This window comes from Xenopus tropicalis, chromosome 4 (genome assembly GCF_000004195.4).
Source record: "Xenopus tropicalis strain Nigerian chromosome 4, UCB_Xtro_10.0, whole genome shotgun sequence".
Lineage (NCBI taxonomy): Eukaryota > Metazoa > Chordata > Amphibia > Anura > Pipidae > Xenopus > Xenopus tropicalis.
In genome coordinates this window covers 55,937,344-55,954,252 of record NC_030680.2, presented here as the reverse complement: position 1 = coordinate 55,954,252, position 16,909 = coordinate 55,937,344, and the positions used below count along the sequence as shown (strand labels likewise).

The following is a 16,909-nucleotide window of genomic DNA, read 5'->3' as shown; positions in this document are numbered from 1 at the left end:
CAATCATAAATCTGCCCCACAGAATCTTATCTTGTTATGCAGGACACATTGATTTAAAATTTGGTGGTACTTAAAGCTTAAACACAACCATGTTATAAATAATAAAATTATAAATTATTATAAATTATCCAATACCTCATTCACCATCAAGAAGAGGAATAACAAAAACAACCTTATATTCATTATAGGTAATCTTGAATGATCAAAATACTTGGACATCTTTGGACATCCACATTAAGTTCTACATCTTCATGTCACATGGTTATCATTATTTGTATTCTGGTTCCCTTGTGCAAAGTGCAACCCAGAGATACAGCTGCTCAATCTTCATATGTAAATGCTTTATGTTATTCAAATAGTGCTATTGTACATGGAAAACTTCACAGTTGAATATATGGCCTACAGTTAATTTGGGTTTTTTTTTTATTATACTTTCATAAAATATGTTATATTAAAAAAAATGCTTTGCCAGTGAACCTAGAAATCTCTCCCTTGTGGGTCTATTAGTACAATAGGAGCTGAACTGAAAAATTGTTAAAGATTTGTTCAAGGGAATGCAGTAACAAGCAGACTTAGGAATTTTAGCGTGATATTTGTAAGTTTTCCAGGATGATCAGTTTGCCCTCAAACACATCCTGACTGCCAGGAAAATTTAACAAAATGTAATAAAATTCTAACCCTATCTTGTCTAAATAGGCCTTGATGAGTTAGTGATGGTAGAACGTGGGTTATACTAGACTCTCTTGGAAGAGGTAGGGAGATGAAACAAAAGGGGTTTTATTTAACCACACCACAGGGTTTTACTCATAAAGCAGTGAGGTAGTATTGCCATTGTCAGATCATAGGTAAAGCAGGATTATGTGACACCACTGTGGACATGTTTGGTAAGTAACAGTTGTCCTGGAAGCTAATGTCCTTGAGGGTGTCCAGGAGCAACTGTAATAACAGTCCTTTAAGGCTACCCTTATGGTCCAGATTCCTACAGCAGAAATGGTTCAGGAAGTAATATACTAAGGGGCACATTTACTAATCCACGAACGTCCGAAAAGTGTCCGAATGCGTTTTTTTTCGTAATGATCGGTACTTTGCGACTTTTTCGAGCTCTGAATACGAAAGTTGCGACAATTCGCGAAAGTCGTAATGGCTATGAAAAAGTTGCGACAATTCTCCAAAGGCATAATGGCAATGAAAAAGTCGCGACAATTCTCCAAAGGCATAATGGCAATGAAAAAGTCGTGAAAATTCACGAAATTTGTTATGGCTATGAAAAAGTCGCGACAATTCGCGCAAGTCGTACTGGTTACGAAAAAGTCGCGACAATTTACGGGAAAGTCGTAACGGCGATGAAAAAATCGCAAAAAATACGAAAAAGTCGCAAAATGTTTGTTTTCCAATTCGAATTTTTCTCATTCGGATTCGTGGATTAGTAAATCAGCCCCTAAGCCTTAATTCCTCTTCAGAATTGTGGGCCCTTCATTTAAGCCTAGTAATGCCTAAGGAAAGCTACCTCTAGCTAGCACAAGGTGGCTCTTTCTAGCATTACCTAACTATCTTACATTACTAGAATGTACTATAAAAAATCAGTAACTGATTAAACCTTGTTCACTGGGTCCCTGTTCCCTAACTTTCTCTAGAAGAGTTTTGTTGATGCCAGGCTTCCTAGATTCATTCACCTGTGTGAGAAGGATGGAGGCCAAGAAAAGGAACCACCCCATCCCAGTCACTATATTAAAGTGAGACTGGAAGTGGTCACTAACCTATGGACTAATGTCATGGATATGCAAATAAGGTAACAAAATCTGCTTGGAATTCTTAAGGATTTCCCATTTTTTGTTAATTATTTGATTTTTATTGTAATTTTTCAGGTATGCAATTTTACTATAGGCAGCTTTATAAAAGACAAATTATATAAGCCATATGACAACACAGGGAAGTAGTACAGCTCATAAAGAAATAACATATTAATACAACTGCAAATAAAAATAGTAGAATCTAGAGATGGCTTTGTACAACTGTGGTTTAGAAAACATGCTGTGAATAGGTAAATAATAAGATGGTTGAGCTAGTTTAAGGTATTTAAGATATTATGCTAATAAGACGCATCACAAGATACTGGTGTCTCCGGTAGGGATACATCCCAGTTGTCCCAGTATTTATCACAAATTTTATTGGTGTATGCATAAAGCAGTAAGTCCATCCATTTAATATATCAAAATTGATTCTGAATCACTTATGTGCATGCGTGGTGATGTCACTACCGGGTTTTCTCTCATATGCTACGCTTGCAAAGTTGATGGCAAATAATGTATCTACCAGTAAAACACTTCAGGGAGAGAATTACACATTACATATTCCACCTTAAAATAAAAGGTACTTTCTTCTAATCTTTGTGATGCCCTCATGTCTGATGGAAGAATTTACTAATGAAAAAAGTAAGAAAACCTTGCTTAGCTCAGTTTAGTTGCTCTTATCGGAACATTATGTTTTTCAGACATTTAACTTCATAATATGCTTTCAATGAAAAAGAAAGGCAAACTGCATAATTCATTCATAGATTATTAATTAGATATCTACAAGTCTCCTTGTTCAAATAGGCGATGGTAATTATAAGGCACTATTGTCATGAAAAAATACATTTGGGGAGGCACTCTAGTACACATTTTAAAAAATAATTCCTAAACCAAAATGTTCTGCTTTCATGGATCCAGCAACATAATATAATATGAATGCATCAACATAAGTAAGTCAATTATATGAATAAATGATATACTTCAAAGGATAAGTAATACTTTTTAATATCATGTGGACAATGTTAATCTAAAAAAATCTGGAACTAGTGTTGCAACCACCCAATAGGATTATTTAAAAGTATGTATGTATATATATATATCTTATCTGTACTAAACTATCTGTACACCATAAGATCATACTAGCCATGTATTTTGTTGTACGGATTGATCAACCCATAGCGATTCTGGGATGTCTCATAGCAAATAACTAATTTGATTAAATAAGCAGGAATCAGAATGAATTACTTTAGATCTGTAAAATCAGGTTTACCAGCTAGGAAAGCATGCCTGCACTTAAATGCAATGAATATTGATCAGTAACATTGATCAAATTAACTGGAACAAAATATTGTAAACATTGCCCCTAGACATCTATAGGATTTAACATATTAGATAAGCCCTTTTGGGGGTCTCTGAGATAATGAATCCCTGGAAGTCTGCAGAATCTCCAGTCCCTTATTTATTATAATTCTGTATGATAAGTTAACATTTATGCTATATGTATTAAATATGCATCTTTGCTTTTCTTTCATTAACACATTATTTGAGCCCTAAAAGTCTTTTTATTATCATATCCTAACCAGATCACTCTTTATCTGGGAAATCTTTTAATATCTCAATATTAAAGTTTACAATAGATTATCCTTATGAAAACTCATCTTTAACCACTTCACTCTACAACATTTTATTAGCTGTTTGTATATTTTTGTTACCAAGTGTTGGACCTATTCTCCTAACCCCTTTTTACTACTACTGTAAAGTAAAATTAATAACAGTAATACATGCCTTGGGATCTATATCTTGATCCTGTCTGGAAGTGTTCTGTGTGATATCCTGAGTGTGTCTAAGGCAAGTAAAGCATCTAACTCTTTTTTTTGGACCTCCCCCATGTTTATCTGGAGCCTGGAGTAGGCAGATTACATGAGGGCATGAAGCAGTCCAAATCTAGATCCTAAATAGTGTTTACTAGAAACACAAAATAAAGCTATATATGTTGCTCAACCCATAGGTAGAAGCATAACTGTAGAGGTTCCCCATGTTACATGAAAATGGGAATCTAGAATATGGAGTTACTGAATTAAATATTAACAGGGGCAAAGTGTGGCCAGGGGTAAAAATTCAGAACAACTGATCAAGTGATTTCTTCCCATATCGCCTTGCTTCAATGGGCCTTAACTTACCAGAGGGAAATAGTCCAGAAGAATAATGATAATAATACCAAAAACCTCCTGATGGGCCACTGCTCCAGTTTCTTCTTCCTGCTTAGGCATGAATCTTCCAAATTTGCTTTTCAGTACAGGTATAGGATCCTTTATCCAGAATGCTCAGGTATTCCGGATAAGGGGTCTTTCTGTAATTTGCACCACCATACCTTAAGTCTACTAAAAAATAAATAAAACATTAATTAAACCCAATAGGACTGTTTTGCATTCAATATGGATTATTTATATCTTAGTAAGGATCAATTACAAGGTACTGTTACATTACTACAGAGAAAAAGGAAATCAGTTTTAAAATTCTGTATTATTTGATTAAAATGGAGTCTATGGGAGACGGGCTTTCCGTAATTTGGAGCATTTTGGATAATGGGTTTCCGGATAAGGGATCCCATACCTGTATATTGAAGAATTAGGGTAGGCTGATAGAAAAGAAGACAGAGAACTAACTTATGACAGAGGATGGTGCATGAAAGATGCTTAAGAAGGGATAGAAGGTGAAGGATGAAAATGGGTTGAAATTTGAGGGAACACTGGAGGGTAGGGTAAAGAGATGATGAGAGAGATGATTAATAACCATAAACTATTTAGGGATATTGGGGGTGAATTTGCTAACATAGTTGCTAAACTGTATTGCATTGCTCATAACAGCCAATCACTATGAAGTTTTGTTCAAAATACTCCATTAGAAAATGAAAGCAAATATATTTTTGTTGCTATGGGCAACAGCACAATTTAGCAACTTTTCATAAATCAATCACTTGATCACATATCTATAGGTTGATGAATGTACATTTGAAACAGAAAAATGTTATTAAGGTGTTTGCATATTCCAGGTAACTTTTGTATTTTTAACTCTTGTTTCCATAACAACTACAGTGTCACGGCTACTGTGGTAATTGTTGAATGAACACAAAATAAATAGCTAGACAATGAGTTTAGAAACAAAATCCAATTAGGTTACAGCTGAATATGAAACCCTTGCTCCCAGAACTACAGACAATATGGATTGTTTCTAAATACAGTCACAGTCTGTGACATTTGCTGAAGTCAAAAGCAAAACATATATTCACCTCTGCTAATATGGCCACTGACAGCTATTCCTAAAGCAGTATGTTTGGCATAGTGTTATTTGTTAAGGGGAGATATACCTTATTTGCCTTAAAATGTAGGCTTTAGTACAACATGCAGTTGGTATAATTTAAATGGTTGGATTTCAAAAAAGTTTTGCTATGTATCCCACATCATAAACATTTGTTTAATAGGTTCATAAATATGTGTTTAATAGGTTTTTTGTTATCTCTTTTTTTTAACTTTTTTTTTTTTAATAAATTACTTTGAAAAGCACATATAGGATTATTTTCTATTTAACTATTTCTATTCAAAGTTTGGTAACCTAGCAAACTGTTATAATGTTTTCTGGGGTGACATGATGTGCTGTCAAAGCAATGCTTTTCTACACTCTGACTTCTATTTAAAGGTTTTGCATTTCTATACAAATCCAAAACAGGTTCAGCACTCTTTTAAGTTGTGATTATTTCTTTGTGTACATCATCCAGCACTGGATTCATGATGTACATAAGTACATAGTTACTTACAATTTAACCTTCCCTCTGATTGAAGCCCTGTTTAATCAATTTTCTAACTTCTCCATCCATGCTCAGCATTCTCCATCCTGCCACCTCTTTCCTTTGTACATGCTCAACCCTTCTCCTACAGTTCTTGGTCCACCATAATCAGCCCTCTCAAATCCTGCATCAACCACCCCAGATCATTCATCCCAATTGCTACTACCCCTCCTGATGGGTCATGGCATGAATCCTTCTAACTTTATATTTACTCTTCAAGGGATTTTCTATAGTATGATGGGGGGTCATGGAAGGCAGATTAAAATGGGCTGAAAGTGCATAGAGGAAAGAAGAAAGGTGATCTGATAAGGAAGGTAGTGCTCTTAGCACAGGTAAATGAGGTAAGATAAAAAGAGAATAAATGGAGGAGAGTCTAGGACCATTAGAAGATAGCATAAGATTGGGGAGCCTGAAAGAAACCAGAGAAGTGCTGAGCACTAACAGGGGAGGTACATGGAGTATGTTAAAACTGAAGGAACTTTGAAGAAGAGCAAAGAGATGATGCCATGGGCACATCTGCAAACTGTTAAACTGAGTTTTTCATGCTGGGTAGTTACATAATATACTGCTCATGATGGTGCAGTCAAACTCCAATAGGTTGTTTTTTCATTGTTGGTTATATTGTTACTGTGTGATATTGTGACTGTTGAAAAATAGAACTTGAAAAATTCTTCACTGAATGTCTCAGCTGACACTCTATCTGACTGCACCAAGCAAAACACCACAAAGCACTTCAAGAGAATCTGACATGGCAGTGCTTTGTTAAGGTCTTTCATGGGGCCATGGGCGTCCACAGAAGGGGGCAAGAGGGGGCACTTGCCCCCCCCTGGAAAAGTAGCAAAAAAAACAAAAACCTTACTCCGTTTCTGCACTTTCCCCTCAAGCCCGTTTTTGCTGTGCTCCGATTGGATCTTTCTTCTTGTGGATTCACCAATCAGAGCACAGCTTCCTTGACAGACAGTAAAATTGACCAATCAGAGCACAGATGCACACAGGGATCGGGAGATTTTGCAAACTGGAAACAGAAATAAAGACTGAAAAGATGAATTTGCAGCTGTAACTTTACCTGAGAACCAACTCTCAACTTTTGCTGCAGTTTTCATCCCACAGGTACTATACAGTTCTAAAGAATCACTAGCTGACATTAAATTGTTTAATTTATAATCTATCCCCTACCCTAACACATGGAGGGTAAGTTAACTCTTTCCCTCTGAAAAAGCTCATTGTGAGTTTATAAATGTGTTGTTGTTTTTTGCACTTACTATTTTTTTTTTTTTTTTTGTCATTGTTTTGTTCATTTATAGTAAGTTACAGTGGGGCCAATGTTGTGTATCCGTGCCAGTGTTATAGTGCCAGGGCCTGAATATCTGCCATCAGTACCCACTGCTCCTCATGGCATATAATGTGCTGGGTTTGTAAATACGGACTGCATCTCACTGTATATAATGGGGAGTCAGTACCCACTGCCTTTCTTGCTATAAAACTAACATAAACACATCTAAAGGGGTGGTTCACTTTTAAGTTAACCTTTAGTATGTTATAAAATGGCCTATTCCTAGCAACTTTGCAATTGGTCTTCCTAATTAATTTTTTTGAATAATTTGCCTTTCTCTTCTCCCTCTATACAGATTTCAAATGGGGGCCAAAAAATATTGCTCTGCGAGGCTACAATTTTATTATTATTATAATTTTGTATTACTTATTTTTCCAAGTAGGCCCCTTAACTATTCATATTCCCATCTCTTGTTTAAATCACTACCTGGTTGCTAGGGTAAATAAGACCCTAGCAACCAGATAGCTGCTGAAATACCAAATGGAGAGCTGCTGAACAAAAAGCTAAATAACTGAAAAACCATTAAAAATAAAAGTGAATTCGAATGCGAACTACCCCTTTAAGCTAACTGATCCCAAACACAAATGTTTGCAGATCCCCTAACAGAAGTGCGCGTATGAATACTTTTACTACTAATACTAAACATTTTAGGGTAAAAAAAAAAAGCACCCCCACCCGCACTTTTGTACAGTATCCCTGGGAGTCAGTGGGAACGGCAAGAGGTAGTTGGGAGGTTAACTTTTTACGTCAGCAGTGAATCCACTAAGTGTCACATTAGCCGTAGGTCAGTCTGTGTATGGGCCATATTTAGCCTCCCCTAGTATCATCCTGCAAAAAAAAATATATATATATATATTTATCTGTTGCAGGATGATGCTAGCTTACTTGCCCCCCCTTGGAAAATTTTCTGCGGACGCCCATGCATGGGGCCTTAACGTTAGGGCTTAAAAACCAAATAATGATTTTTGAGAATGATCTATTAACTCTGTATCTGTTATAGATGGAATGAATAAATGACAATAATTTGCTTACATGACCCTATGATCGCACAAAGGGAACCATTACTTTTTATATTTAAGAAAATCTTTTCCCCAAAGCTGCTCTACTAAAAAAAATTCATATTTTTTAGGGATTAATATAAACTTCAGTTTGTGCTGATAAACTACTTTTTTCAGTTCAACTTCTCCTTTAGTAATAAGCGAAGCAGGTTGATATGGCTACATATCTTTATATCAGTAATGGCATTTTCTACAGAAGGAAGCCAACAGCTAAAATAGAAATATTCATAATAAGTAAAAAATATGATTTGTCACTCCAAAATAGAGTAGCTTATTCTTCTTCATGCAACTTCCAAATAAAACTAGCAGTGCAAGATAACTAGGCATTGAGCTGATTAAGCAGAATGTACATCTGCTGAAAACCCAGAAAAGAAGACACTAAACAGTAAGAAAAATGTCTTAAGCTTTCTGTGGAGTCTCTGTATTAGCATGACTGAAAATGTTGATGAAAAGCTTTCGGAGAATAGAAATGCACTGAATCTGTACTCTAAATCTTCATAAAAAGGATTTGCTGGAATACTGTATCCCATTTCAAAGTGCTCTAAAAATGCTGTTTCTAGAATTTAATACCTTTGTGCAAAGTGAGTCAAAAGACAAAGCCATGTGGGAAAGTAATAGCTGTGTATGACACATACCCTACACATTTAAAAATAATAAAATCCCAATGGTGCTCTGTTTGTAATCCTATATGCATACCTATGGCCTTTGCACCTTGCCAATATATAGAACATCTCAAATGCTTTTGATGTTTCCTGTACAAAATGCTATAATCCTAATATAATCATGCACCATTAGTGTTCACTAGAGTCTGTTGCTAGATTCTGTATGAAGACTTCTACAATAAGAATACTGAATTATTTAAATGACAATTAAGACTCTGCTTATGTACAAACACTATGAATATTGACCCCATTTTAGTATCCCATACCATTCAATGGGAGAACTGCATTCATTTTATGAACTGCAGTAGAATAAGTCTGTTGCTGGATGGTTGCTATAGGTTATTGTACAGGGCAATTGAACTCAAAGTTGGTAACTGAGACCCAGAAACCATGGCACTGATAAAAAAAAAAAATACAAATCCCAATATAATCTCACTAAAATACTGTATGTTTCTATCTGTTTGTGTATATACGTGTGTGTATGTGTATACAATTATGAACTCAGGTAGTAATATGGGAAAAGGCCAAACATGTGAGTCTTAGGGGCTGATTTACTAACCCACGAACGGGTCGAAATGAGTCAGATTGCGTTTTTTTCGTAAAGATCGGTATTTTGCGATTTTTTCGGCGTCTTTACGAATTTTTCGTTACCAATACGATTTTTGCGTAAAAACGCGAGTTTTTCGTAGCCATTACGAAAGTTGCGTAAAATCTTGCGATTTTTCGTAGCGTTAAAACTTACGCGAAAAGTTGCGCCTTTTTCGTAGCGTTAAAACTTAAAAGGTGCGAAGTTTCGCGTAAGTTTTAACGCTTCAAAAAAGCGCAACTTTTTGCGCAAGTTTTAACGCTAAGGAAAAATCGCAAGATTTTACGCAACTTTCGTAATGGCTACGAAAAACTCGCGTTTTTACGCAAAAATCGTATTGGTAACGAAAAATTCGTAAAGACGCCGAAAAAATCGCAAAACATACGAAAAAGTCGCAAAATGTTCGTTTTCAAGTCGGAACTTTTCCAATTCGGGTCGGATTCGTGGGTTAGTAAATCAGCCCCTTAGTAAATGACCAGAATTTAACTTTGGTTTAATTGTATGTATTATTAAACTTGTGTCTCTTTTATTATATATTGATTGATATACAGCACTGTAAACTAACAGTCATTTACATGCTATGAGTGTAGGGTGAGTTATCACACAAGGTACCACATCTTTCTGTATCTTTCAGAATGGGTTCCATATCAGTGAAGAATAGTGAATCTGTCCCATTTCTCATCACTGAAAAAAATCTTTTCAAAGATTGACGAAATGGCAAAAGATGCTCGAAGCACCAGAAATATTGCGCGTCCCAAAAAATTGTTGCACATGTCAAAAAAATTTTTTTTTTAAACAATTTTTTTGACTTACAAAACTATTTTTTGTAATGTGACAAATTGTTGTGCCTGTTTTGTGGAAATAAAAGCCAATGGCAAAACAATGAAATCCATGCCTGCCATAATAATTCACTCATCAGTAGTCCTGGGATTCCCCTATAAGTACAGCACTGCAGGCCTCTATAAAAAATATATTAAATAAGACAGTCCATATGTAAAACACCATCTTCATCTAAATAAAGCATTTTGATAAAAATATACTTTTGTAGTGGCACATTCCACTGGATAATTCCAAACAGAAAAACTGCCATTTAAAGTACTAAATTCTTCCCCCTGGTTTGTACAATTCACCCACACCCAAACCAAGGGAATACATACATACATACAATACATTACATAAGCCAATACATGGAGAAAGCTCCCCACATTTCATCCTGTTACATTTACAGATGCAGTATTTCCTGTCATGTGATGTCTGAGGAGGCACACATAATATCACAAAACAGTGTTTTAGGGTAAAAAAATTGAAAGGGCAATGTTTATTGATGCATATGTCAGTATGGCAAGATTCTTTAACAGGTCAGTTATTATGACATAAATTATCTGTTGGCTAAGTATTCAATATGAAATTTAAAGCCATGAGTTACAAAAAAGTAGTTAAAGTGCAACAAAAGCCAACTGACAACCCAGGGCTTCCTCAAAGACCCTCCCTCTCAAACCACACGATCAGTGAGTATTACAACTGCACCTATCCTTGCACCTGGCTAAATAAATGCAGAGTGGTGCAGAAGGCTTGTCAGAATCCATGTCAAGGCATCCACAGTATACAGTATGAACAGCTTTAAACTGTGTTATACATGTTGGAAATGAGATATGCAAGCATTGGGAAATAAAATATAAAATTAAATAAATGGGTAAAGGAACCTTCTCTTAAGGGCAGAATGAACACAATACAAATAGGAATAAGGAAAAATGTATGTTTGCAAATTTGCAACTGCTGTAATTAGTTTATTAGCATTAACTTCCCCACAAATTTGAGAAGTTAATTTTAGAAACCCCCAAGTGATTTACTTAAACACATTCATTTACTATTCTATCCGAACTAGGATCATTTTATTAAAAAAAATTCTTTATAACTGTGGGAAAAAACAGCAAATTGACATTATGGATTTAAGAAAGGACCAATAAGCTTGACATTTAATTAAGAAAGCTAAACATTTACTTAACTTTCTCTCTGCTTACTTCTGAGGAAATTGCAGTTGTAACCTCAGTCTTTCTTGCTATAGCAGCCAATTGCAAAACATTAAAATGTATAAAAGTCCCAGAGGTGTAGTATAAAATCATGTGCATAGCTAACATTGCTCATGGGACCAAATTAATTCAAATCTGGGGCTTAAGTAAAAATGGAATATAGTTCATTGTAGTGACACATTCCAGGTAAAATACAGCTTATATGTGAATGTGTTACTATCAAGAACGTAATACATTTTGGGTGCATGAGCAGATGATATCTATTCTGTTTTTCTCTAAGTACAAAACATAAATATTAAATGTACTACAATATAGTGTATAGAGAAGTTATAGGAAGTAACCTGCACAGACTGCATTGATATTTGTCTATAATTATTTGTAATGGTAAAAGCAGATAAAAATACAGTTTACAATTGTTTTCCTTACATTTACATTGTAATTAGAGATGTAGCGAACTGTTCGCCGGAGAACTAATTCGCACGAAATTAGGGTGTTCGCAAGTTCGCAAGTTCGCAAACTTTTAGCGATGTTCGCAATTTTGGGTTCGCCTTAGCTGGAGCCAAATTTTGACCTCTCACCCCAGAGCCAGCAGATACATGGCAGCCAATCAGGCAGCTCTCCCTCCTGGACCACCCCCGGACCACTCCCTTCCATATATAAACCGAAGCCCAGCAGCCATTTTACATTCTGCCTGTGTGTGCTTGTTGAGTTAGCATAGGGAGAGAGCTGTGCAGGGATTTGAGGGACAGTTTAGGTAGCTTTGCTGACTAGTAATCTACTTTCTACTGCTCTGTATGTAGCTGCTGTGGGCAGCTGTCCTGCTGATCATCTGCTGTAACCCAATAGTCCTTGTAAAAGCAGTTTATTACACAAGTTTAAAAATGTAGTGTGATTTCTGCCCTTTACAGCACAAAACGCAACGCTGTGTCAACAACGTATTTTTCAGAGACATTTTTGCCCTTGATCCCCCTCCTGCATGCCACTGTCCAGGTCGTGGCACCCTTTAAACAACTTTAAAATCAGTTTTCTGGCCATAAATGGCTTTTCTAGGTTTCAAAGTTCGCCTTCTCATTGAAGTCTATGGGGTTCGCAAAGTTCGCAAAAGTTCGCACTTTTTGGCAGAAGTTCGCAAACGGGTTCGCGAACTTTTTTTGTGAGGTTCGCTACATCCCTAATTGTAATTCATGGGCAGGCAAAACGTAAGCAGGTTCATATCCAAGTATACTAATCAGGACTATGTAGCATAGACTATGTTCAATGCATTTAGGAATTCAGCATCTGCAAGACATTTTTAATAATGACATAAAATTGTCTTGTTCTGTACATTTCTAAAAAATTAACATCATGAAATTTGAGCAGTCCATTATGATGATATTTATAGCCTTGCCCTGAAAGATCATTTTTCAAACATTTTATATCTTTTCCAAAGTCTTTGTTTGCCTGTATTCCACATGACAGCCATTACATTATTCTCTTTGAATAATGCTTAGACGCCGAGTCAGTTCTTGCAATACACATATAATACACCAAAGCAACACAACCAAGCACCAAAGTTCTATTTTTTATGGAGGCCCTTAATCTTCCTTTGTCAGCAAGCAGAAACATTACAAAAACAGTACACAATATGTGCAATGGGCTTATAATTATCATGGTAACATTAAGCCTTAGAGATTTAGAAGCAATTGGATTTACTAATATAACTTCACTTACTGGGTTCATTAAGTTTGTCAACCCTATCGTACAATATAACTAAGTGAGATGTATTTCCTTACTTAACCAACAGAAAAGTCTCCTTTGTAAGACTCTTGCTTTACACTTACTGTAAATAATTATCCCATCTGTCTCCTTTATTCTTTAAAACATATACACCAAGTTACAGCACTATTATGATTGCAACAACGTGGTTAACACAAAGTAAAATTGTGACTTTGTGATTTGAGATGTGCAAATTTTTTTTATTTGGATATTGGATTTGTGGTGAATTTTTCGAGAATCACAAGAAAAAACGCCTATTGACTTGAATACACTTGCCATGAGAAAAATATTCATTGATTCCAAAGCATTTAGAGCAAAAAAATGACCATTGACTTCAAGGCATTTTGAACATTTTTCAGCAGTTTTGCTAATCGCTATTTGCAGTAATATATATTTACCAAATATCTTGTAACTATATTATGATTCATTTTATGCCAGGTTAGTTTGTGCTTAAGACACCCACTTCGTTGCCAATCCTACTGAAGAGAATTCATAATAAGGATTAGAGTACCACATGGCTCCAAACTTCTAAAATGCATTTTTTTTCTCATTAATGTTCATTTTTTTCCATTTATGACTTTTATTATGTGTCCCTTAATATAATTTTGGCGATTAAGTTAAATTTATATTTCAGTTCTGTTCAGTCTAGCAAGATTACAGTAAGTAAGAGATATTTTAAAATCTACTTTGTGACATAATTATGAAACAAGAATTTTGAAACGTTTCAATACATAGTTGCCCATCTCTAATCTCCAAATACAATTATGTCAAGTCACAATCTGACTCAAGCATGTGGAAAACGCAGATGCAATGCATAGTGATGCAGCTGAACACTGAACATAATCTACTTGAACATATTCCCCCAAATGGGCTCTTAATATCCAATGATCCATACTGTATTGTGTCAGTTAAATATATAAGTAATGAAACTAGTCAACTTCATCCCTTAAATTGATTTTCTAAGTTTGGTAAATAGAAGTTTTAAGAAATACACAAAGTTGAATATGGGTCTGGTTTATATATTAGTTGCAAAATCCAATGCCAAAACTTTCTCAAAGAAAAACAATATTTTGATATACAGTACTTTATCCACTGGAATATGTAATTAGCCTGAAGTAAAGGCATGATAGCAGCGTAGAAACACTGGAGCTCCTAGTTCAGAAAGATGAATCCTTCAGGAGAGGTGTCTGGGAGAGCTATTATCTTATTACCCTTCCATTGTTCTAAGGCATGGTTAAACAGACAAGGGTCTATTCACATTAGCTTTTGGTGGTGAGCTACTGACATCAGTTCAGGAGACTGAGGGAATCCCTGGGAAACAACTGACATTGCCCTATATCTTGGATTTAAAGTTAAATATAAAAAAATTGCTAAACTCTTCTTGACAATATAGAGCTCAGTACAAAAAATTTTTTTTATGCATGTGACTTTTTTTACTCTTTTCCCTACTCGGCAGATTTTTGGCATGCTGATTTTTTTGCGCCTGTTTCTTAAAAAAAAAAAAAAGCTAATGGCAAAATGTAGAATTTCACAGCAAAATTATGCCTGGTGAAAAATGTTGCTCATTGCTATTTCTGACTACTACAGATAAACTTTATTGAAGTCTAGTGAGAATGCCTTTGATTTGTACATACTGTATATAAAGTATTAGGTATTGCTAGTTGACTTTCCCTTTATGCATCAACCCTTGCAATATTTTTATAGCTTTTTTTAAAAAAATTCTGCAGGCCTATGTTCATGCTTAAAAAAATGAAGATGGAACTTTGTATTCACACTCAAGATATGCTAATATAGTATATTTTCTATTTAGCAGATCACCCCTACTACCTTGCACAGATTATGTTAGCAGGATGAAATGCTAGTGGGAATGTTTAAGTGAAATGCAAACTAAAAGGGGATATACAGCCCAGCAACATTTGTGAGCTAAAAATCACAATTTATCTATATACTCATATCAAGATTACTGCAATAACAGGCATATTTAAGAAAAGTCCAGGCATGTTCTAACTAGTGGTACTGTATCTATCTGACTTTGGGCTGCCTTTCATTTGTCCCACTTGTTTAGAGGTCAGAGGTCTTTAATAAAGTAGCAGTTGGGGTTGGAAAAAATTAAAGGGTGATTTTCCATAGAGAAATAATTACTGTAATGGTTACTGTACATAGTTACATAGGGTTGAAAAAAGACCAGAGTCCATCAAGTTCAACCCATCCAAGTAAACCCAGCACACACAACCTATACTTACCAATCTATACACTCACATACATAAACTATATATACAACCACTAATACTAACTGTAGATATTAGTATCACAATAGCCTTGGATTTTCTGCTTGTTCAAAAACTTATCCAGGCATTAACAGAATCTGCCATTTCCACATCTCTAGGAAGGGCATTCCCCAACCTCACTGCCCTTACTGTGAAAAACCACCTTAGCTGCTTCAAATGGAAGCTCCTTTCCTCTAATCTAAAGGGATGGCCTCTGGTGCGTTGACCGTTTTTATGGGAAAAAAGAACACCCCCTATCTGCCTATATTCCCCTGTAATGTACAGAGTAATCATGTCCCCTCGCAAGCGCCTCTTTTCCAGAGAAAACAACCCCAACCTCAACAGTCTAACCTCATAGCTTAAATCTTCCATCCCCTTTACCAGTTTAGTTGCACGTCTCTGCACTCTCTCCAGCTCATTAATATCCTTCTGGAGCCCAAAACTGCACCGCAAACTCAAGGTGAGGCCTTAGAAACCCCCCTAGCGATCAAGAGAGGGTAATGCATATAAATATTAAAGACTGCATTACTGCTCAATGAATAAAAAAATCAGTCCATTAAAAGCATTAACTACCCCATATATATAGCCATTCTATATGGGGTTGTTAATGCTTTTAATGGATTGAAATAAATACAATATTCTTTATTCATTGAGTAGTAAAGGAGTCTTTAATATTTACATTGCCTTTGCTGTATGCATATATTAACTGCTTAGTAATATCCGTAGGTTTATATTGACTACCAGTTGAACTTGCAAATTATTCATACAAATGTCCTAGTGAGCATGATGTCAATAATATGTAGATATTCTTTTCTAACAAATTTGCCAGCATGTTTTTAGATTATGTATGCTCATTTTATGCAGATACAGATCATGCTTATGTACACATTACTATACTGTGCTAGCCAACAAAATAATCTAGTCCTTCCTTGGAGAAATGTAAAACAGGTAATGATATAAATATATTTAACATTGAATTAGCACACTAGGATTTCTTTGTCTCCAATATGGATTCATGCAGTTTAATTACATGAGGTACAAGGTACTACTGTATTATTACAGAAAAATAAGAAAGCGTAACAAATTAAAATGAAAGTGAACTTAAAATGTAAAATGTAGATAGTATTTCCATAATTCAGAGGTTTCTATATATCTGGGTTTCCAGATAAAGGGCCTCATACCTACGTTAGATTCAGTTGTGCCTTTTGTATAGCCAATAATTTAAAGACACCACATAACTGACTTTCAGATTTAATCTGGGTCTCATAAAAAACCCAAATAATAATTATAACAGGGGTCTGTGTATATATATGTATATACTGTATGTGTGTGTGTATGTATGTATATATATATGTATGCATTCTGATTGTACTTTGCTAGCAATACCTGAAAATAGAGTCTTACTATCCATCTCTTGCTCTAAAGACTGTGTGTTGGCAAAATAAAAATCATTTGCACCCGTTAAAAAATAAAGATAAAGACAATGTGAAAAATAACAGGAATGGTTACATAATATGACATTTAATCCAGTTTATATATAGCGTATATATTATTGTGCTGTTATAAACTATGGTGCTTTTACTC

At 35.3% G+C, this 16,909-nt stretch overlaps 1 protein-coding gene across 1 annotated transcript in view; it reads left to right on the top strand.

Annotated features, from left to right (window-relative positions):
• Positions 1–16,909, top strand: part of cdh8 (cadherin 8) — a 224,035-nt gene that overhangs the window by 107,043 nt on the left and 100,083 nt on the right. The gene's annotated exons all lie outside the window — the stretch shown is intronic.